Source organism: Dasypus novemcinctus, chromosome 13 (assembly GCF_030445035.2).
Source record: "Dasypus novemcinctus isolate mDasNov1 chromosome 13, mDasNov1.1.hap2, whole genome shotgun sequence".
Classification (NCBI taxonomy): Eukaryota; Metazoa; Chordata; class Mammalia; order Cingulata; family Dasypodidae; genus Dasypus; species Dasypus novemcinctus.
Genome location: NC_080685.1, coordinates 92,198,262 through 92,220,453, shown reverse-complemented (window position 1 = coordinate 92,220,453; position 22,192 = coordinate 92,198,262). Strand labels below are relative to the sequence as shown.

Here is a 22,192-nt window from a genome sequence, read left to right as displayed (position 1 = left end):
TACTCCAGCCATCCACAAGCAGTATCACTTCTTGCTCTCCAAAGCATGTTCACATGTGGTATGACTTGATATTCAAAATTCCACTTAAGGAGGGAAGATGTTCTTATCCCCCTTTTCCAGATGGAAAAGCTGAGGCTCGGTGATTGGGAGGATCATGTACTGGTGGAGCTAGAACTAGAACCTCATCTTTTTGGCTCTTGGTTCAGGCCTTTTTTCCTTAAGACCACTCTCCCTATTCCATGGGGCAGCTACTAGTGCTGCCCCCAACACAGGGCCCCAAACCTCTATAGACAAATATTCCATGGACATCAAGTGGTAGCAGCAGTGCCAGGGTAGGCACCAGGGGAAGAAGTTTCACCTCTCACCACATATACTCATGATCATCTCTTGGCACTACAACAGGGGTTCTTAACATTTTTTGTTCCACAGATCCCGTTGCCAGTCCAGTAAAAATCATGGACTCCTCACTAAAGCCATACTATACCGTATATTATTTAATAAATATATCATACCTGCACCAACACATCCACACAAAAATAATGTTGTTGTTGCTGCTTTATTTCAATTCAAGCTCATTGATCCTTGGTTAAGAACTCCTGCACTGCAAGGATCAAAGTTGAGAACTTTCTACCCTCTGAAGGCATGGAGATCCCGTTAGAACTCAAATTTGCTATGTCTCATTCATCTTAAGATAAAAGAGGGAGTGGATGTGGCTTAAGTGGTTGAGTACCTGCTTCCCATGTGGGAGGTCCCGGGTTCAGTCCCTGGTGCATCCTTAAAAAGCAAACATACTAGGAAACAAATGGAAAAAAAAAAACGCAGGGGAGTCTATGTGGCTCAGTGGTTGAGCCTCGACTTCCCACACACAAGGTTTGGGATTCAATCCCCAGCAACACAGGAGCCTTGTGCTTTGAGAATTCTCTTGGCAGAAACCAGTCCCTGTGTGACCTCCAAGGGACCTTGGAAGGCAGAGAAAATGTCAACAGGCCATGCTTTCTCCAAAATGTGGAACTCTTGCAAGCAATCCATAACTCAACTGCTGCCTCCGTCACATGGCCATCTGCCTCCTACTCCTCCTACTACCCCGTGCCCCAATTTCCTCTGCTTCTAAGAACTCTGGTGATATTGGATTAAGGCCCACCCAATTCAGTTTGTCCTCATCTTAATAGAATCTTTGAAGATCCTCCTTATATTTGAGTTCACAGCCACAGGACTACTGACTCAACGTAACAACTCCCCAGCCTCATCTTTCAGGGACAGCTCCTCCATTCCAGACAATCCATCGTGTTACGCTTGCTTAGTAACATATTATTAGCCAGTAGAAAAGTAATCCTTGTTTTGACATAGAAAAAGGTAGAAGATAAAGAAAAATAGAAATAAAGAAAAAGGACCACCCATAGTCATGCCATCCAGGAATAACCCTGGTACCCTCTTTAATTTGGTATCTCAAGTGTTCTGAGGGCCCGCACAGTGATATAGAGCCCACATAAGAGTCCTAATCCAATCCCACCTCACTTACACATTCAAACAAACACTTCACTGTGCTCCTACCATGTGCAGGGCTGGTGAACAAGGCAAACGGTCCCGGCCCCGTGGACCTCCCAGGGCTGCAGGAAGGCAGGCCCTTAGGCCATCATCATCGTCATGACACCCTTGCCATTCTAGAACTGGCCTCTGTGCTAGGCGCTTTAGAGGCATTGTTTAATTAAAGCCACTGTCTTTAGCCACGTTACACAGATAAAAATAAATACTTGGGCAAAGCCGTAGAGCTACTAAGTGAGGAGCTGGCCTGGGGGCCAGAGTGGAGTGAGGGTGAGGATAGCCCTGCCCTGTGGTGCATGTATAGGAGGGTCTAGCCTAGTGCCCGGGCCAGGGAAGACCTCCCTAAGGAAGGTCTTAGGCCGAAACAAGAAAGAGGAGTTCAAGGGAAATAGCTGAATTCCGTTCTTTCCTCCAGATCATCCAGCATCCTGTCCCAGGATTCATGCCCTAACTTCATCCACAGCTGTGCTTCTCTTTTCCATTCCCACCTGTCTTGCCTTTCAGCCTTTCTGTCCTGGGGCATTTCCTCATTATCCCTTCTCTGTTTCCCCACTGCACCCAAACCTCTCACCCAGGGCTCTGCCCTGCCCCATTCTTTCAGGGGCATCTTGGAAATTCCCTATCCACGCCCCCCTCACCCAAAAAAGTTTCAGGCTTAGCCCAAAACTCCAGTTTCCCATCATCAAATATTAATCATAGTTAAGGCTAAATCTAGCATGCTCAAGTTCCCCCAAATTCCTGGCAGGGCAGGGTGAGAATGTGATGAAGAAAAATCAGGGACTTTTCCGCTCCTGGCCATCCCAGAAAGGCAGGGCAAGAGGAGGGCCTGCGGGAACCTGAAGAAGCTGGACGCTGCCTCCAAACCAAGGTGCAGACCAAGGCTTCCCCCAAAGTATAACTCATTTCTGTGGGTGTGCTTTCTCTCAGCCTTCTCCCAAACGACCCCTAGGTCAAAGGGCAAAGGGGAGGACGGGTGCTGATTGCCAGGCGGCAGGGACTTCTACCTCTCCTTCACTCAGCCAGAACCGGGGGAAGCTCAGAAACCCCCAGGAGGTGCTAATATTGCATCCACCTGCTGCTGCGGAAGCCAGTCCAAGAAAGGTGATGGTGCCGGAGCAGGTACTAAGACTTTGCCAAGAGAAAGACACACCCAGACTCTGTTAGCCTAGAAGACACTTCCTCTTCCACAGGATTCCTCTTGCGGGAATTCTAACCTTAGGGAACTCCCAGAGTCGGAGAAGGAGGAAGAGCATTCTGGCAGGGTGCCACAGTTTTTCAAGGTCCCATTCAAGGGAAGGCTTGAAAAGGAAAGGACGGAAGAAACTTTGGCAGGGACCCTTCTACCTTTGAGAGCTGCAGAAGCAACAACATGATAGCAACAACAGTAAACAGTAACACTTGTGCTTACTGTGTGCAAGGCGCTGCCCTTATTGCTTCATATGCTTGAACTCATTTAATCTTGGGTCCAGGAGAACCTGCTTCACTGAGGGCCTTATAAGGGACTGGATCCTGGTGCTTGCAAATCTGGTATTTTAAAAACATCATTTTTACTTAGAGAATTGGTTTTATCATCACATCATTCATGACACTGTCACGCACTATGCAAAACACTGAGGATGCAAAATACAACAGTTCCTTCCCTCAGAGAGGTGCAAGTCATTTGGAATGTGGAAAGATGGCAGAGTAGGAAGCTCTGGGAATCAGTCCTCCATCTGAACATCTATTAAACAGGCAGGAACTGCCTGAATCAACTATTTCAGAACTCCAGAGTCCAGGAGACCGCAACACGCACCCAGGGAAGAGCAGGAGGGAAGACACTGGTAAATTATGGTAAATTCCAGTAAATTGCTTCCTCTACGGAGCAGTTGCTGGTGCCCAGCCCCCATTCTCACAGCAGGCAGCAGCGGGTTTGACACCTGGTGTCGCTTGCTGGTGCCAGAAAGGGACATAAAAATCCACCTCCCCAAGCTTTGGGGTGGGATCAGGCTGATTGCTGACCACGATGTTGGGTCGGTGGAGAGCCAGTTTGGAGGGCAGCCCTTGGTCTGTTACAGAGGCTGTGGAGGAGGAGACTTAGGATGGTACGCTTCCTCAGAGCTGCAGACGACAGTGGAGGGCTACGTCTGCTGGGCAGGTCAAGAAACCGCAGCTTTGGGGAGCCATGGAAAAAGCTCCTGGCTCTTCCCTCATCCCCTCTCCAGGACAGTTTGGAGCCAGAAAGCAAGTCCTTTGTGGGTCCCTGGACTTGTTCCAGCTGGGAAAGACTTAGAAATACCTCTCCAGCATGTACCCCCCCTTCCAGAAACTCCAGAAAAAGCAGCTTAAAACAGTGAAAGCAGTGTAAGAAATAATTGAGGTCACAAAAAGCAAAACAGATCTATCATTTGTCCCAACAACCCCACTACTCAGTATATATCCTAAAGAATTGAAACCAGGGAGTCAAACAGATACTTGCACACCAGTGTTCATAGCAGCATTACTCTCAAATGCCAAAAGATGGAAGGAACTCTACCGTCCATCAACTGATGAATGGATAAACAAAATGTGATATATACATACAGCCATAAAAAGGAATGCAGTCCAGATACATGCAACAACACAGACAAACGCTGAAGACATCATGTTGTCTTATGCCAGACACAAAAGGTCAAATATTGTATGATCTCACTGATTTAAAACAAGCAAACTCATAGAGTCAGAATCTAGAATGTAGTTTACCAGTGGATGGGGTAGGGGTAGGGAATATGAAATTAAGGCTTAAAAGGTACAAGATTCCTATTTGGAATGATGGAAATGTTTTGGTAATGGATGGGGGGAATGGTAGCACAACATTGTGAATGCAAGTAACAACACTGAAATATATATCTGAATATGATTAGAAGTCAGCCAAAGGGGTGCTGATGCAAAGTACCAGAAATCTGTTGACTTTTATAAAGGATATTTATTTGGGGTAAAAGCTTACAGATATAAAGCCCTAAAGAGTCCAACTAAAGGCTACTTTCTCACCAAAGTCTCCTTCCTTCTTCCTCTTAAGGCTCTGTGGGCTCAGCTTCTTCCAATTTCAGCTGTGGGCTGGCATAGGGCTCTTCTTTCAGGGCTTCCTGTATCAGTCTGGCATAGAGCTTGTTTCTTTCCAGGCTTTCTCAGCTGCTCACTTGCGAACTACCAGGTGAATGGCTCATCTCTCTTTCCAGGCTTTAGCTGTTTGAGCCTTCTCCTTTCTGTCACGTGGCAGGACTGAAATGACCAAGTTCTTTACTCTTCTTGAGTGAGTGACCATTCATATCAGCCCACCAAGGGGACAGGTAATTTAATCAAAGACATTTCAGATGAATCTAATACAATCAAAGAGGATCACACCTAGAGGAACAGACCAATTTACAAACATAATTCTCTTTTTGGGGATTCACAAAAATGATCTCAAACTGTTCACCAAGGGGAAATGTCAGATTGTATACATGATAGCAGAATAAAAATATTTTTTAAAAATTCGTGTAACTACACTACACAGCAAATCCTATGTTAGATCATGGGCTTTAATTAACAGTACAATTTTTAAAATGTGCTATCATCATTTGTTAAAATGTTCCACAACCAATACAAGATGTTGGTGGTGGTGGTGGGGTGTGTGGGAATCCTGTATTCTATGCTTGATCACTCTGTCAACCCACAGCTTCTCTAGCAAAGAAAGAAAGAATTAAGGTGGACAAACTGGGTAAAGTTTTATGTGCTTTAAGCCCAGCAGTAGAACACCCTGGAGAAGGAGAAATTCTGTCTCCAGGGAAGTAGAGGGGCATCCAGATTCATATCATCTGGGGCACTCCTTAGCCATAACAAGCACAAGCCCAGGAGAAGACACAGGTCCAGAAAAGAAAGGGAAGACCGTGTATTTTGCATTTGCCTAGAGTGGACCCTTCTGTTAGGAGGGCTGATATTCAAGAATATCTGTGTCATATCACCAGCTGGTGACAAACACAGGAAACAGACATCTCAGGGGGAAATTCCCAGAGTTAAAATTTTTAAATATTAAAATGTACATGTACAACAAACGAGCACAAGACAAAGAAATAGGAGATAATGGCCAATAAAAAGAAAGAGGATAAAAATCCAAAAAATGCCAATAAAGAAGATGAGATTATAGGTATACCAGACAAAGACTTTTAAAAAAATTATCTCCAATATACTTAAGAAGATGAAGGAAATACAGAGAAAGAACTAGAGGATATGAGGAAAACAATGAATGAACAATATGAGAATATTGATAAAGAGATAGAAATGTTTGAAAGGATCTGAACAGAACTACTGGAGTTGAAGACTACAATAACTGAAATGAAAATTTCCTAGGAGGGTTTCTAGAGTAGATGGGATCTGGCAGAAGAAAGAGTCAGCTATTAAGAAGAAAAGACAATTGAAATGAGTCAGGCTGAGAAGCAGAAAGGAAAAAGAATTATAAAAAGTGAAAATAATCTGACACCTCTGGGACACCATCAACTGTACCAATATACACATTATGGGGATCCAAAAAGGGCCCTGAATAGCTAACTCCAACTTGAAAAAGAAGAATGAAATGGAGGATTCACACTTCCCAATCTTAATACTTATTACAAAGCCAAAGGAATCAAAACAGCAAGGTTCCGTCTCAAGGACATTTACACCAATGGAATAAAATTGAGAGTTCAAAAATCATCTCTCACATTTATGGCCAGTTGATTTTTTTTCTTATCTGGTTGCATCATCTTTTGGGTGCATAGCATCGCCCCAGGGGCCTGCACCTCTCCACGCTGGTCTGGGACACCTTTTTTCTTTTTTTACCAGGAGGTCCCAGAGATTGAACCCAGGTCCTCCATATGGTAAATGGGAGCTCAGTTGCTTGAGCCACAGCCGCTTCCCTCCAATTTATTTTTGACAAGGGAACAAAGACCACTTAACTGGGAAAGAATAGTTTCTTCAACAAATGGTATTAGAAAAGGGGATCTCCATTTGAGGGGAAAACTATATACAAAAATCAACTCAAAATGGATCAAAGACCTAAATATAAGAGATAGAACTATCAAACTCCTGGAAGAAAACGTAAAGAAATATCTTCAGGGTCTTGTGCTAGGCACTGGTTTCATAACCTTTACACCCAAAGCATAAGCAACAAAAGAAAAAAATTGATAAATGGGACCTTATCAAAATTTAAAAGTTTTGCACTTCATAGGACTTTATATTTATATTTGGAAACCACATATCCAATAAAGGTTTAATGTCTAGAATATATAAAGAAATCCTTCAACTTAACAATAAAAAGACAAACAACCCTATTTAAAAATAGGTCAAAGACTTGAATAGACAGATCTCCGAAGAGTATATACAGTGAAGCGGATGTGGCTCAAGGAATTGGGCTCCCATCTACCATCCAGGGTTCAATGCCCAGGGCCTCCTAGTGAAGGCAAGCTGGCCCATGCAGAGTGCTGGCCTGCAAGGAGTGCTGGCCTGTGTGGAGCACACACAGGAGTACTGGCCCATGTGGAGAGCTGGTGCAGCAAGATGATGCAACAAAAAGAGACACAGAGCAGAAGTAATAAGAGACACAGCAGACCAGGGAGCTGAGGTGGCACAAGAGGATGTTCGTCTCTCTCCCACTCAGGAAGGTCCCAGGATCTGTTCCTGGAGCCACCTAATGAAAATATAAGGAGACACAGAAGGACATACAGCAAATAGACACAGAAAGCAGATAACGGAGGGGGGGGGGATAAATTAAAAAAATAAACCTTTAAAAAAAGGGTATATATAAATGGGCAGAAAGCACATGAAAAGATGCTCAACATCATTAGCCATCAGGGAAATGCAAATCAAAACAACAATGAGATACCATTTCAAACCCATTAGAATGACTGCTATTTTTTAAAAAAGGAAAATTACAAGCATTGGGGAGGATGTGGAGAAATAGGACATTCAAGCAATGCTGGTGACAATGTGAGATCGTCCAGCCACTATGGAAGACAGTTTGGCAGTTCCTCAGAAAACCAAGTATAGAATCATATTGCCTGGCAATTTCACTATTCAATATATACCCTAAAGAATTGAAATCAGGGACTCCAACAGGTACTTGCACATCGGTGTTCATAGTGGCATTATTCCCAACTGCCAAAGATAGACCAACTCTAGCGTCCATCAGCTGATGAATGGATGAATAAATTATATACAGGGGAATATTATTTAGTCATAAAAAAAATGTAGTCCTGATACATGTGACATGTATCCTCTCGAACGAAATAAGCCAGACACAAAAGGGCAAAATATTGTATCATCTCACTGATCTGAAACACTTAGAATAAGCAAATTCATAGTGTCAGAATCTAGACTATAGGTTACCAGGGGATGGGATGGGAAGTTAAGGCTTAAAAGGTACAGGGTTCCTATTTAGAATAATGGAACTGTTTGGTAATGGATGGGGTGATGATAGTACAATATTGTAATAGCAAGTGATGACACTGAAATATATATCTGAATATGATCAAAGGGGGAAATGTTAGATTGTATGTATGATAGCAGAACAAAAAAAAATTTTTTTAATCCATGGAAGTACACTACAGAAACAGGGAACCTTAAGTTTAACCATGGAGTTTAATTAATAGTATGATTATAAAAATGTGTTATCATCATTTGTAACAAATGTTCCAGACCAATGCAAGGTGTTGGTGGTGGAGTGGTATAGGGGAATCCTGTATTTTATGCATGATTTTTCTGTAAACCCACAACTTCTCTAATAAAGAGTGTGTGTTTACATATATGTATATGTGTTTACATATATATGTATATAAGACTCCCATAAATTTGATTCACTCTAATAAGAAAGCTTCGCCAGCATCAAATGAAAGAGGTGTGACTTGGCAACAGGATACATAAGAAACAGAAACACCTAAGAGCTCAGGCTTTGGAGTCAGGCAGATATAGATTCACATTTCAACTCCACCACTTAGAAACTTGGAAAATAAGTTAAACCTCTCTGAGCCTTTGTCTGACCTTGTAAGAATTCACAGTCTTGATTGAGGTTATGGTTTTCTGTGCATATACATATGCCAAAGCTTACCCAATTATACAATTGTAATACGTGCACTTATTCTAGATTAATCAATATTTAATTAAGTTATTTAAATGATAAAATAATACAACCAATTCAAAAGTTTATGAAAAAAAAAAAAAAAAAAAACGAAAATTTGTCCCTCTTCTCCCAGGGAGGAGAATTCAAGGTAAGAATTTGAGCCCCCAGGTAATAGCAAATAATGTATGGTTCTAAGCGAATGGTCTGGGAGGATCGAGATGTCTGTGGCTAGTGTTTCTGTTTGTAATTTTCCACTTAGCCTCCTCTTCCTTCTCTGCTGCCCCATCTTGAAAGTGATCATTTTGATTATCTACTGATGAAAAACAAACTGTCTCAAAACAGTGCCCTCAAACAGTAACAGTCATCCCAGTCTGCTAGAATTTTGATTGGTATTTATTGCATCTATGGACCAGGGATTTTTAACCTTTCTTGTTCCACGGACCCCTTTGCCAGTCAGGTAAAAACCGCAAAGCCCTTACTAAGTCCACACTATACTGTGTATTATTTAATAAATATATCACACTCACACCAACATGTCCCCGTAAGAATAATGTTTTTGCTTTTCATTTTTTATTTCAATTCAAGTTCACAGACCCCTGGTTAAGAAGCCCTGCTATAGACCAATTTGGGGAAAATTGACATCTTGTCAATATTGAGTCTTTGACCCATAAACAAAGAATATCTCTCCACTTATTTAGTTTTCCATTAATTTCTTTCAACAATGTTTTATAGTTTTCAGGGTACATATCTTTACTTTCTCTTGTCTTTTATTCCCTTCTGGGATAGTCCTGTCCTAGCAGGGCTCTTACTGCTACTTGTAGAAAGTGCTTGTTCTTCGTATCTGCTAATGTGCAAAGGGTATTCTAATTACAGATTTTAAGCTGTTTTTCACGGAGACAATGATTCTCTCCATTATGCTCTGCAGAATGCTGCTTACGTGCTCTGTGTGTTAACCATTCTCTCTTCTCACCTAAACATTTGACTTTGATATCTGTTTCTCTGTCTTAGCAATGTTCTGTTTACTAGCCGCAATCTCTGTCAAAGTCATAAACTCTAATCGAAGGGCACACCTGTATAGGAATCTACATGACGAACCTGATTCTGTGAGTGTTAAGAACAAAACTGCAAAGAATACAAGGGCTGGAGAGGATGTGAAGGAAGGGGAACACTCATCCACTGCTGGTGGGAATGCGGAAGGATCCAACCATTCTGGAGGACAGTATGGCGGTTTCTCAAAAAACTAGCCATAGATTTGCCATATGACCCAGCAATACCACTGCTGGGTATATACCCAGCAGAACTGAAAACAAGGACACAAACCGATATATGTACACCAATGTTCATAGCAGCATTGTTCACTATTGCCAAAAGTTGGAATCAACCCAAATGCCCATCAACAGATGAGTGGATCAATAAAATGTGGTATATACACACAATGGAATACTACTCGGCTGTAAGAACAAACACACTACAAACACATGTGATAACATGGATGAATCTTGAGAACCTTATGTTGAGTGAAGCAACCCAGACATTGAAGGACAAATACTACATGACCTCAATGATATGAAATAAACAAGCTGCCCTAGATAGCAAGAGACTGAACGATAGGCTTACAGGAAATCGGAGGGTGGAGGAAGGATATGAGCCGATGTCTGCAGGGGGGGAATTTAAGACGAGATGGTGGTAAGTATGAACACAAAGAAGAGATAAAATGGGGGCAAGGGGTTGCCTTTGGTTGGGGCTTTACGGGTTTGAGGGTGGCTGGGGAGGGATGGTTGGGTAACGTTGCCCAAAAGTGGGGGGAGGGAGGGGGAGCATACGAACACAGGAGAGGGTGGTGGAGAGTAAAATGCCGAGAAAATCATATCAAAATATAATAAAGAGGGTTACCTGTTTAGAATGCTCGGAGGGGAGGGTCTGATGCAGGACGGGCTCCTGGGGAATGCCTAAATGCTCATTCTGCCAGAGTGGGTGACACCATGGGGTAAAATCCCAAGTAGTGAGAGTGGGGGTGGACCCACATCCTGGGGAGGACTAATGCCACCAAATAGAGGGAACTGTATCCCTCGAGAGAAAGGGTGACTCCCAGGGCATTGGGGCAGTTGAGCAAGTTAGGCCCTGAACACTATTCCATCTATTTCTGGAAGTGGCTCCTCAGGAAACGAAGGTTGGCTGTCACTGTGGGCACCAAGGTGGAAGGGAAAATGGACGTCAAATGTGTGGAACCAAAGTAAAAGGGGGGCAAGAGAGGAGTTTTTTGAGAGTACACAAGGATGGATATAAAACATGTAATATTACACCATAACATATAGGAGATGACAGACTGATAATGTAAACCATAATGTAAAACATAGGAGAACTAAGAATGTAAAGAACTGTGTATCCTAAAGTATGCACCATAATGTAAGCACAGATATTACCTTGTTAGAAAGCTAATATCTCAGACTCTGTACATCACCTTAAGTAAATATGATGTGAAAAGGGTGTAAGAGTATCGCTGTGGAAGGAAAAAGGTTTTGTGGTGGATGTATGGGAGTGCTGTATATTATATATATGCATTGCTGTGGTCTAGGACTCCTGTGAAGAAATGCTGAATAATTAGGGGGGGGGGGGAAGAAAAAAAGGATAGGATGTGGAATTTTTTCAAGTCAACATTCTTTATCTAAGTTCTTTATCTAACTTTATCCAAGTTCTTTATCCATCCTTTAAACCCATTGCTATATACCATTCCCTAGTAAGGGACCATGACATTATATTGGGCTTCAAATTTCGGGGAGTTCTGGACCACAGAGTGTTTCAACAATGGCAATGGAGGGATACTGGTATGGGATACCAATGACAGGTGATATATGGCTGACAGGGAGCTGTACAGAACATATGTCCAGGGGGCATGGTAATGATTGGATATACTCATAATGGCAACAATTAAAAACCACAGCAGGGGGGGTACTGGGTTCCTGGCCAGTGGTGCTCTGCCGCGGTCCCTAGGGGAGCAGCGACAGTCTCCCAGGTACAGTGGCGGGGACCTGGAGGGAGTGAGGGTTCAACAGTGAGCCCCTGATGCTAATGACTATGCTTGTGAGCTGATAAACCTAAAATAAGAACAAGGCCTAGAGCAACATTGTGCCTGGGAATTTCCTCCTGTCAGCCTTCATGTTACTCAAATGTGGCCAGTCTCGAAGCCAAACTCAGCATGTAAATGCAATGCCTTCCCTCCAGCATGGGACATGACACCCGGGGACGAGCCTCTCTGGCAACGAGGGACCACTATCAAATACCAACTGATGATGCAACTGGAAAAGGACCTTATACGGAAGGTTCAATGCGGACCAGCAGAATATCCATGTCTACATAAAATAACATGACTTTAAAATGCTGTTTGACCTAAAGTAAGGGGGAAATGGAAAGGAGAAATGAGTTTATATGGCTATGAGTTTCTAAAAAAGAGTCTGGAGGCTGGCAGAAGGATTGCCCTCATGCACAACTGAGCAGAGTCAGAGAGACAGATAAAGCAGATACAACCCCCAGATATTGGTTCCTTTGAAGGCTAAAGAGACCCATGAGAGTTATGGCCATGGCCGATGGGGTTAACTACCAGGGCAGATGGCCCCTCTTTGGAAATGGTGTTTATGTGTGATGAATCTGGACTCAGATGGGATCTCCCTTCATAAGACTTTCATGCTAATGTGCTGGAGGTGCAGTTAACGTTGGGATTTAAGATATATTTAGGGGATTTGAATCTCTGGACTGACAATGTGATAGCCAGGTCCTGAACCTCAACAGACTCCAGCACCTACAATCTGATTTATTGGACTTACCACACTCAGCTAAGATGGAGTTGAAGAAGGACAATCACCACACCATGGAGCCTAGAGTGATTACAACTGAAAATGGGAGGATTGCATCCAGCATCCATGTGGAATTTGAGCCTCCTTTTGACATAGAGGTGCAATGGACACAACCAATCCAATGTCCACATAGAAGAGGTGGTATTGGATTGAGAAAAGTGGACATGGTGGACGATGGGTATGGGGAAAGGCAGGAAGAGATGAGAGGTGGAGGTGTCTTTGGGACATGGAGCTGCCCTGGATGGTGCTTCAGAGGCAATCACCGGACATTGCAAATCCTCACAGGGCCCACTGGATGGAATGGAGGAGAGTATGGGCCATGATGTGGACCATTGGCTATCAGGTGCAGAGGTGCCCAAAGATGTACTTACCAAATCCAATGGATGTGTCATGATGATGGGAACGAGTGTTGTTGGGGGGGGAGAGGGGGGGTGGGGGAGCGGGGTTGAATGGGACCTCACATATATATTTTTGATGTAATATTATTACAAAGTCAATAAAAAAAAAAAAAAAAGAACAAAACTGCAAACTGGATCCAGCCACTCCTACAGGAAAGCACGTTTCTGCCAGGATGAAGAAGCTTTGTTGGGGTAATACTCACAGGAGCCACAAACTGCCAGGCGGTTCTCAGGAAGCACACCAAAGGATGTTCCTCCTCCAGCCTTCAGTCTCCACACAGCTTCCCTATCGGCAGAATCCACCGGCAAAAAGCAAAAATGTGATTTGCAGAGTCTCAGCCTCTAGATCACAAAGCAGAATATAGATGGGTGGGTTTGAAGCCGAGAGGCATTAGCTCAATAACTGGTACAGTCTACCCCTTTAGCTACTTAGCATCCAGACACACACTTCTACACAGTTTTTGTTCCTTTTATTTTGTTTTTCTGCTTCCCTGGTGGTCTCTTTGTCCTCCCTAACTGCTCTAGGGAACGTAGTCTTCATTTGAAGATCCCATGGATTTTTTGTTTCATGTTTCACTTGCTCATCCAGCATCTCAGCTGACTGGGGTTTTTTATATGGCGACTCACCAAGCCTGAAAGGTCTGGCAGAAGGAAGTTGTTGTAGTCTTCTATTAACTCTTATTGTTGGACCTGAAAACACTAAAAGGTAGCCTAGAGAATCTCCTGGTTTCCAAACGTAGTCTTCCCTGCCCCCTTTGAGTAACAGCAACCCAATTTCCCCTTGGTAATCAAGATCAGTCAGAGTGGCCTTGTTCTCAGCCTTTTCCTCCTTTTTGTGCTGACACTGCCCTGCTCTTGCCAGCCTCCGGTTCACCATCTCTTTGAGACCAAACACCATGGCTTCAATTAAGTTGCAGGGTTGTCATGGGGAGGTAGTTGAAGTTGACACGGAAATAGGCGAACAATCTGTGACTGTAAAGAGCACAGTGGTGTCGCAGAATTTGAGAGAGGTTCAATTCTTTGCGTATAGAGAGACCAGGACTCAGGAATGATTTTGAGAAGGAAAAATGGTTTATTGACGGCCGGCCAGACTCGGGAGCTTTCTGTTTCAAACCTGAGCCCCGAACAAGATTTTTTAGTTCCTTTTATACAGAGAGGAAGGGCCAAATGGTCCTTTTGTTTCCGTTCCCAATAGGCTTGAATTAGCATATATCTTACACATCCTAGGTAAGCTTTCAGCATGGACTTCATACATCCTAGATAAGCTTTTAGCACATTTGGTTTGCATTTTCCCTGAATATTTAAAGTTTATAGTTTGCATTGATAAACTGTTAGCTGGGACTGGAGTCATTGCCATGGTTACCAAGGGCAGGGCTGCAGCCTCTCACCATCCCACACCCACAAGTCAGGACAGACAGCTTAGGTTAAGGTTGTCTCCGAAGAGACAAAGAGCCTCCCACCCATAGCCCACATCAGTGGAAGATGTGAGAATGGAAGACAGAGAAGATGACCCAGTCCCTCTACCAAATGTTAACGCAGCAATATTTTTAAAAATATTCAGTGATATACCCACTACAAAGATGACCCTCCTCCTCCCGAGGGTGATGAGAACAAAGAAAAGCAACAGACAATATCCCTATTTGGGACCAAGAATTCCTGAAAGTTAGCCAGGGAACACTTTTGGAAGTTATTCTGGCTACAAACTCCTTAGACATCAAGGATTTGCTTGCTGTTACATGCAAGACTGTTGCCAATATGGTCAAGGGGAAAACGCCTGAGGAGCTTCTCAAGACCTTCAATATCAAAAACCACTGAAGAGGAGGAAGCCCAGGTCCTCAAAGAGAACCAGTGGTGTGAAGAGAAGTGAAGCGTTGTCCCTGACACTGTCACACTGTGAAGACTGTTCCAAATACATTTGCACTGCTCTGTTTATAACTGTTAATATTAGACAAACAGTAGAACAAATGCATCAGCAAATTCATCATATTAGGGGAAAATTGAGCTCATTGCATGTGTAGTTTGAATACAGATTCCAAACCTATGGCTGAGTTTTTTCCAGTATGATCAAAAGTTTCTTTTTCCTTTGCTCTGAATAAAACTGAACTGTGGGATCTCTATAGAAACTTGCATTTTGGGCTTTTTCTCTTTCTATAAAGCAAAGTATGCCTAGTTTACTGTTAACGTCAGTTTAGTTAACTGTTTTTTTAGCAGTATTTTTTAATTAATAGAACACAAGGAAAGTTTAGTTAACTTTTAAAATCTAACCAGTTTAGTGACCTTTTAAAATGGCATGGTAAATAAAAACATCTTGGAAAAAGTTTTCTGAAATAGAATTAACAAAGGATCATCTTTATTCATGAGTTGGAACTGGAAAAAGGCTACCTGAGTAAATGTTCTGAGTGGGGCAATTAAATGTGTCCCAGCTCCCTAGTGTCAAGGAGCATCACTGCTATCAATTAGACTGTAGAGTGAGATCCCTTAACTGGATTTGAGGACTGGTGTTTGTATTTTTAATCCACTCAGCTTTGACTATGTTGGCTAGAGATTCAGTTACTAACCAGTTTGTGGTTTGGGGGGGGGGGGCGGAATATAGGTAGACTGTAGCTGTTTAATTGAAAAGGACACTTAACCCATGTGGTATGTCACCATTTTATAATCATTATTCCCATGTGAGGAAAAGTATTCACCCTACATGCATGTAAAAAATAAGTTAACATTAAAATGTGTGGCAAAACCCAGAGAGCATCAATCACAAATGCAAGATACTGTAAATAAAAAGTTAAGTTAGGCAGCGGACTTGGCCCAGTGGTTAGGGTGTCCGTCTGCCACATGGGAGGTCCGTGGTTCAAACTCCAGGCCTCCTTGACCCGTGTGGAGTTGGCCCATGTGCAGTGCTGATGCGTGCAAGGAGTGCCCTGCCAGGCAGGGGTGTCCCCCGTGTAGGGGAGCCCCATGCACAAGGACTGCGCCCGGTAAGGAGAGCCGCCCAGCGCAAAAGAAAGTGCAGCCTGCCCAGTAGTGGTGCCGCACACACGGAGAGCTGACACAAGATGACGCAACAACAAAAAAAGAAACACAGATTCCCATGCCATTGACAAGAGAAGCGGACAAAGACGATGCAGTAAAATAGACACAGAGAACAGACAACTGGAGCGGGGGGTGGGGGGGTGGGGGGGGGCGGAGGGTAAGGGGAGAAAAATAAATAAATAAATAAATAAATCCTCACTTCCCTCTCTCCCAGGGCAGGAGGAAGGCTGTGTAAGGGCTCCCGGAGGAGATTCAAATGGGTCCCTGCTGACCCAACTCTCCTCAGAAAATAATGTCTCTTAATTTCTTGAGAGAGAGCACCCACCCCTTGCCAGGAACCCTAAATACACTTTTGTAAGCCCACAAAGCAGAACCTACTATCCCTCTCCCTTAGGTGTGCTACAGAGGGACTAGTTAGTTTTCTGACTCCACCTTCTCCCCAGCCAAGTTTCCTGTCCCAGGGCGTTTAGGTAAATCGGGCTCTCTCTCAGCAGATTCGCCTCTCCTCTCTTCCTACGCTCTCCCCAAGTCAGCTGGTATGCTCCTCCAAACTCAGTAAGAGGGAGGGACCAGAAAATTGAACCTGCACTCCTTGGGTCCCTCTGCACCTCCCACCTAAACCCTCTCACTCCTGGAGTTAGCCCGGCGGGCTAGGGCAATGCCAGATTTCCGCGAGTACTAGGTTTGAGAAACAGAAGCCTGGGAGAATGTGGACTCGTGGTATGTGGGTCTGTGAGATGTGGGTTCAGGGAACACGGGCTTAGAGCTCATGCGTTTAGGGGAACACAGGGCTTGTGAATCTGCCTTGTGGCCGGTAGTTCTCAGGGAAAGCTGCAGCCCTTTGTCCTAGGGGAAGGGATTTACCTTCCCACAGCTTCTGAGTTCAGTGTTAGAAACCTGCAGTTTTGCCTTGAGGATGCACTAATTTTATCCCAGTCTCTCCAGACCAACATCCAGACACCTCCTTCAGGATCGCGTCACCACTCAGCCAGTCCTGAGGTCCATGTGGGTCTTTCTTGGAGAGCTGTGCGGGTGCTTTGTAGTCAGCTGGCAGGGCCTTGGTGGGCCCTGCGTCCAGCTCGCACATACACTCCTGGGACTGCAGGGCAGCGGTCCCTGCTCCTAGCGGCCTGGCTCACTGTAAACGGTAAAGTCCCCTCGCTGGGCCTGAGGACAGGCACTAACCGCCTGCCAGTGGCTACCGCTCTCACCCTCCCTCGCATGCCCTCCCGCTCTCCACTATAAGGTTTTTCAGAATATGGATGGGATGGTTGATTCTAAGCTGGCTAGTTGCTGAGCTTCGACATTCAATCCAGTGATTACTATGAGAACATTCCTGCCAGCCTCATTAGAAATGAAGTAAAGGAAGCGGACTTGACCCAGCAGTTAGGGCGTCCGTCTACCACATGGGAGGTCCGCGGTTCAAACCCCGGGCCTCCTTGACCCATGTGCAGCTGGCGCATGCGCAGTGCTGATGCGCGCAAGGAGTGCCCTGCCATGCAGAGGTGTCCCCCGCGTAGGGGTGTCCCCGTGTAGGGGAGCCCCACGCACAAGGAGTATGCCCCGTAAGGAGAGCCGCCCAGCGGGAAAGAAAGTGCAGCCTGCCCGGGAATGGCGCTGCCCACACGGAGAGCTGACACAACAGGATGACGCAACAAAAAGCAGCACAGATTCCCGTGCCGCTGACAACAACAGAAGTGGACAAAGAAGACAACGCAGCACATAGACACAGAGAACAGACAACTGGGGCGGGGGGGTGGGGGATAGATAGATAGATAGATAGATAGATAGATAGATAGATAGATAGATAGATAGATAGATAGATAGATCCTAAAAAAAAAAAAGAAATGAAGTAAAGTATCCTGCAAATCATCTAATGGAAAGGCGTCTACCTCCACTACTGTTTAGTTCTTTATCTGGAGCAGGTCTCACCTGACATACCCAGGCTGCTCTGCTGCCATCTAGTGGCAATTACTCCTCATACTTGATCTCCCCACATGCTACTTGTAGCCGGTGATGAGGTCATAGATTCACCTTTTCTGGTGATTCTCCAAGCTTGACAGGTGGGCATGAGAGTATTGCAGACTTTCTTAGAGAGAGAGTAAAGGAAAAATGAACTTTCAAAGTTCATTGCAACTGAGAGATGGGCAGAGGAATATTCTCTGCTGGGCAACAGCCTGGGGGCTAAGCTAGTCTGAGACCCAGCAGGAAAAGCCAGCGGAGGTCAGGCCCACCGACAGAGCGGCCAAAGCTCAGTCCCACCCAGCCCCGTGCCGGCTCTCGGGCTCTCATCCCTGAGGGCATGGAGAAAGCATGTTGCTCTGCAGACTCCAGGACCAATTTTAGCCAACAGTACAGATATCATATACGGGAAATCACATACAGGATTGTGGGGGTCATTAATTATTATCCCCTCCTTCCAGCTGAGAGCACAGTCTCAAGAAAACTACCTTGAGATTGCACAGAAACTAAATGGCAATCTTCCAGCTGAGATCTTCCACCTAAGAATGCCATGGCTGTATCTTGTCACTGCACTTAAAGGTGCCCCAATGTGCAGGTAGCAACACCCCCGGGTCCGCCTGGAGGGTTAGCATCACCAGGCAGAAAGACTGTTTTCCAGAATGGAGAGAAGCTTTACCCACTCCCCTAAACAAGCCCTACCTTGGGCTCCCGGCGAGTAGAGCAAGTTTGTTTCTAGTCTTCCACCTTCCTTTCCTATCATCAGGCTCCTCAGGACTCCCTTCACCCAGGATGCCCTGCCCAGGCTTTCCTTTCTTGGCAACACCTCTAGCCACATCCGCCTTTGCTACGGCTGTCTCTTCCATGCCTTACTGTGCCACAAGGTGTCCTTGTTGTCCACAGGACCCAAAAGCCCTAGGACTGGGAGCCCTTTTCTAGGGACTTTTCCTGAGGCTTGCTTCAGCTGCACAGATACAACCAAGACCCCAGGCGAAAAGCTCTGTCTTTGTGGCAGCAGTTTCTGGGTTTTCTCTGGGTTTCAAGCCACTGTGCTTCAGAGTCCCCTGGTAAACGGAAATCTTGCTCTTCTCACTCTTCCACCTCACCTTTCACCTCTCTCCCTTCACTGTATCTCAGTTCCAGATCTCTGCTCACCTAGTCTTTTCCTACCTTGCCCCTACACATGCACGCACATGCACACACACAAGAAACATGCAACTACCTCTTCCTGATTCACGGAATCCTACCCTTCCTTCGTGGCCACAATCACTCTACATGCACAGCTAATTCTATTCATAGCTTCCCTATCAGTCTGCAACCTTTTTTTTTTTTTTTTTTTTTTTGAGCTACCAGGGGCCAAGGTTTGAACCCAGGACCTCATATATGGGAAGTCAGCATTCAAACACAGACCGGATCAGCTTCCCTCAGTTGTTTTGGTTTTTTTTCATTTGTTTGCTTGTTGCTTTGTTTTTTTTTTAAAGATTTATTTATTTCTCTCCTCTTTCCCCCAACTCCAGTTGTCTGTTCTCTGTGTCTATTTGCTGTGTCTTCTTTGTCCACTTCTGTTGTTGTCAGCAGCACGGGAATCTGTGTTTCTTTTTGCTGTGTCACCTTGTGTCATTTCTCCATGTGGGCGGCACCATTCTTAGGCAGGCTGCACTTTCTTTTGCGCTGGGCGGCTCTCCTTATGGGGCACACTCCTTGCACATAGGGCTCCCCTACGCAGGGGACACCCCTGCGTGGCAGGGCACTCCTTGCGTGCATCAGCACTGCGCATGGGCCAGCTGCACACGGGTCAAGGAGGCCCGGGGTTTGAAGCACGGACCTCCCATGTGGTAGACGGACGCCCTAACCACTGGGCCAAGTCCGCCGCCCTGTTTGTTTTTGTTTTTAGCAGGCACTGGGAACCAAACCATGGACCTCCCATGTGGGAAGCAGGTGCTCAACCACTTGAACCACATCTGCTCCCCTGCCTTAATTTTTATGGCACTAAATTAGAACAAGAAAGCCCTCTATACTGGATTTGTTTATTTAGTTTAGAATTTTTAAATCTGTCCCTGTATTAGTCAGCCAAAGGGGTGCTAATGCAAAACACCAGAAATCTGCTGGGCATTATAAAGGGTATTTATTTGGGGTAGGAGCTTACAGATACCAGGCCATAAAGCATAAGTTACTTCCTTCACCAAAGTCTGTTTGGAGCAAGATGGCTGCCGACATCGGGGAGGGCTCAGGCTTCCTGGGTTCCTACGTTCCTGGGGCTTGCCTTTCTCTGGGTTAAAGGTTCCTTTCTTCCTGGGGCTGGCTTCTCTTTCCTCTGCATGCTGACTTCCCAGAGCTCCAGCTTAAGTCTTCAGCATCAAACTCCAACATCAGAAACCCTCAACTCTGTTCTTCGCCATGCCTTTTATCTGTGAGTCCCCACCCACCAAAGGGCAGGGACTCAACACCTAATCATAACTCAGTCATGCCCAGGTACAGATCATATTACAAGCATAATCCAATATTTCTTTTTAAAATTCATCAATAGTATTAAACTGCTACAGTCCCTATTCCATTTTTTAACATCATAGCTCATTTCTTTAATAGAAAAAACTAGTCATCACCTTAGAAATTATAGTTAAATCAATTATTTAGTCTTCTTCTCTTATATATGTATTTCTATATATTACCTCATTTCAATGTTACTTCCCTCCTTCCTCCTACATAACCTATATTCTGTGTCCAGTAATCCAGTGAACAAACAGGCCGTGGTCCCTCCTTTTGTGGAGTTCACATTCTGGAGTGAGTCAGATATAACATAAATAAACACAGATAAACATATAATAGCATATTGTGATTAGTGATTTGAGATAAGGCTGCCAAGGAAACTAGAAGGAAACCTGTTTTCAGATTGTGAGACCAGAGAACTTCTGAGGAAGTGAGAGATAAACTGAGACATAATAAAAGAGAAGGAGCCAGTCAGAGAATTGCGGAAAGACAGTTTCAGGTAGAAGGAACACCATGTGTGAAAGCCCTGAGATAGGAAAGAGCTTATCACATTCACAAATAGAACTGACAGATGGCTTGTGTGACTGGGATATGGTGAACAAAGGTGGGGCTGGTGGGATCATTCGCAGCAGCTGAACCAGGCAAGTTCTTAAAGACCATTGTAGAGAACTTTAATTTATTCTACATGCCACAGACAACCATAAAATTGTTTTAACCAAGCAAGTGATATGACCTGGTTTACTAGAAGATTGTTGAATAATATGTGGGGAATGGTTGAAGCAGGTGAGAACAGAAGAAAAAAGGCAAATTAAGAGGCTGTGCCCATGGTCAGGGCTGCTACTACAAACACCACAAATTGGTGGGCTGAAACAGGAATTTATTACCTGAAGCTAGAAGTCCAACATTAAGGTATCACCATGTGGTGCTTTCTCCCAGAGGCTGTAGCATTCTGGTGCTGGCAGGATCTCGGCCTCCCTCACGTGGTGATGTGTGTCTCTTTCTCTGACTTCCACTTCTGACTTCTCCTAACTGCGTCTGAACTTCCTCTGCTAATAATGACTTCAAACATATTGGATTAAGGCCCACCCTGATTCAATTAGGCCTCATCCAAAAAGGATCTTCAAAGCTCCTATTTAGAAATGAGTTCACTCACAGGACCAGGACTAGGATTCAAACATGTCTGTGGGGGACATGATCCATTCCTTAACGGTGGCTTGAAGTAAAGCAGTATTAGAGGCAATTGCAGAAAGGAGACCGATCTAGGGTATATTTCAGAGGTAGAATCACAGGACTTGATGATGATTTGTACCAGCATCCATTCCCCTTTCTTCTGGCATTAAATCCCCCATTTTCCTCTAAGGAACAAGTCTCTCCCTTACTTACAGCCCATGGGCATTGCATTAAGACTGATCCATCCCTTCCTTCCAGGAAAAGGTGTGTGTTGCCAATGAAATTACTGCCACAACCCTCCTCAACAGTAAGGATTGTTTCAAGGGTGAACACGTGACCCAAAGCAGGCCAACCAGAGTCACTAAGAATTAACTGGATATATTTTTCCTGCAGAGTTGGGAAGGAAGGACTCTTTCCAATGAAGTGGTAAGCAAGAAGAATCGAAGTCTGGCACTACAGGATGCCAGCCCATAGAACAACCTGCCCAAGAATAACACCAACCCAGAGGAAAGCAAAACTAAGAGCTGGAGAGACATGCTCCTGGTAAATCCTTGAACTTCATCATGTGAGTCAATGAAATTCCTTTTATGCTTAAGCCAGTTTGAGCTGGAACTCTAACCCAGCCAAAAGAATCCTGATTAATATAATGAGAACACCCAGTTATTCTTTCT

The 22,192-nt window shown here is 44.5% G+C and overlaps 1 protein-coding gene and 1 pseudogene across 2 annotated transcripts in view; one reads left to right on the top strand and one right to left on the bottom strand.

Annotated features, from left to right (window-relative positions):
• Positions 1–22,192, bottom strand: part of IL19 (interleukin 19) — a 74,573-nt gene that overhangs the window by 18,446 nt on the left and 33,935 nt on the right. The window lies entirely within an intron of this gene.
• LOC101417817 (S-phase kinase-associated protein 1-like) lies at positions 13,775–14,745 on the top strand (annotated as a pseudogene).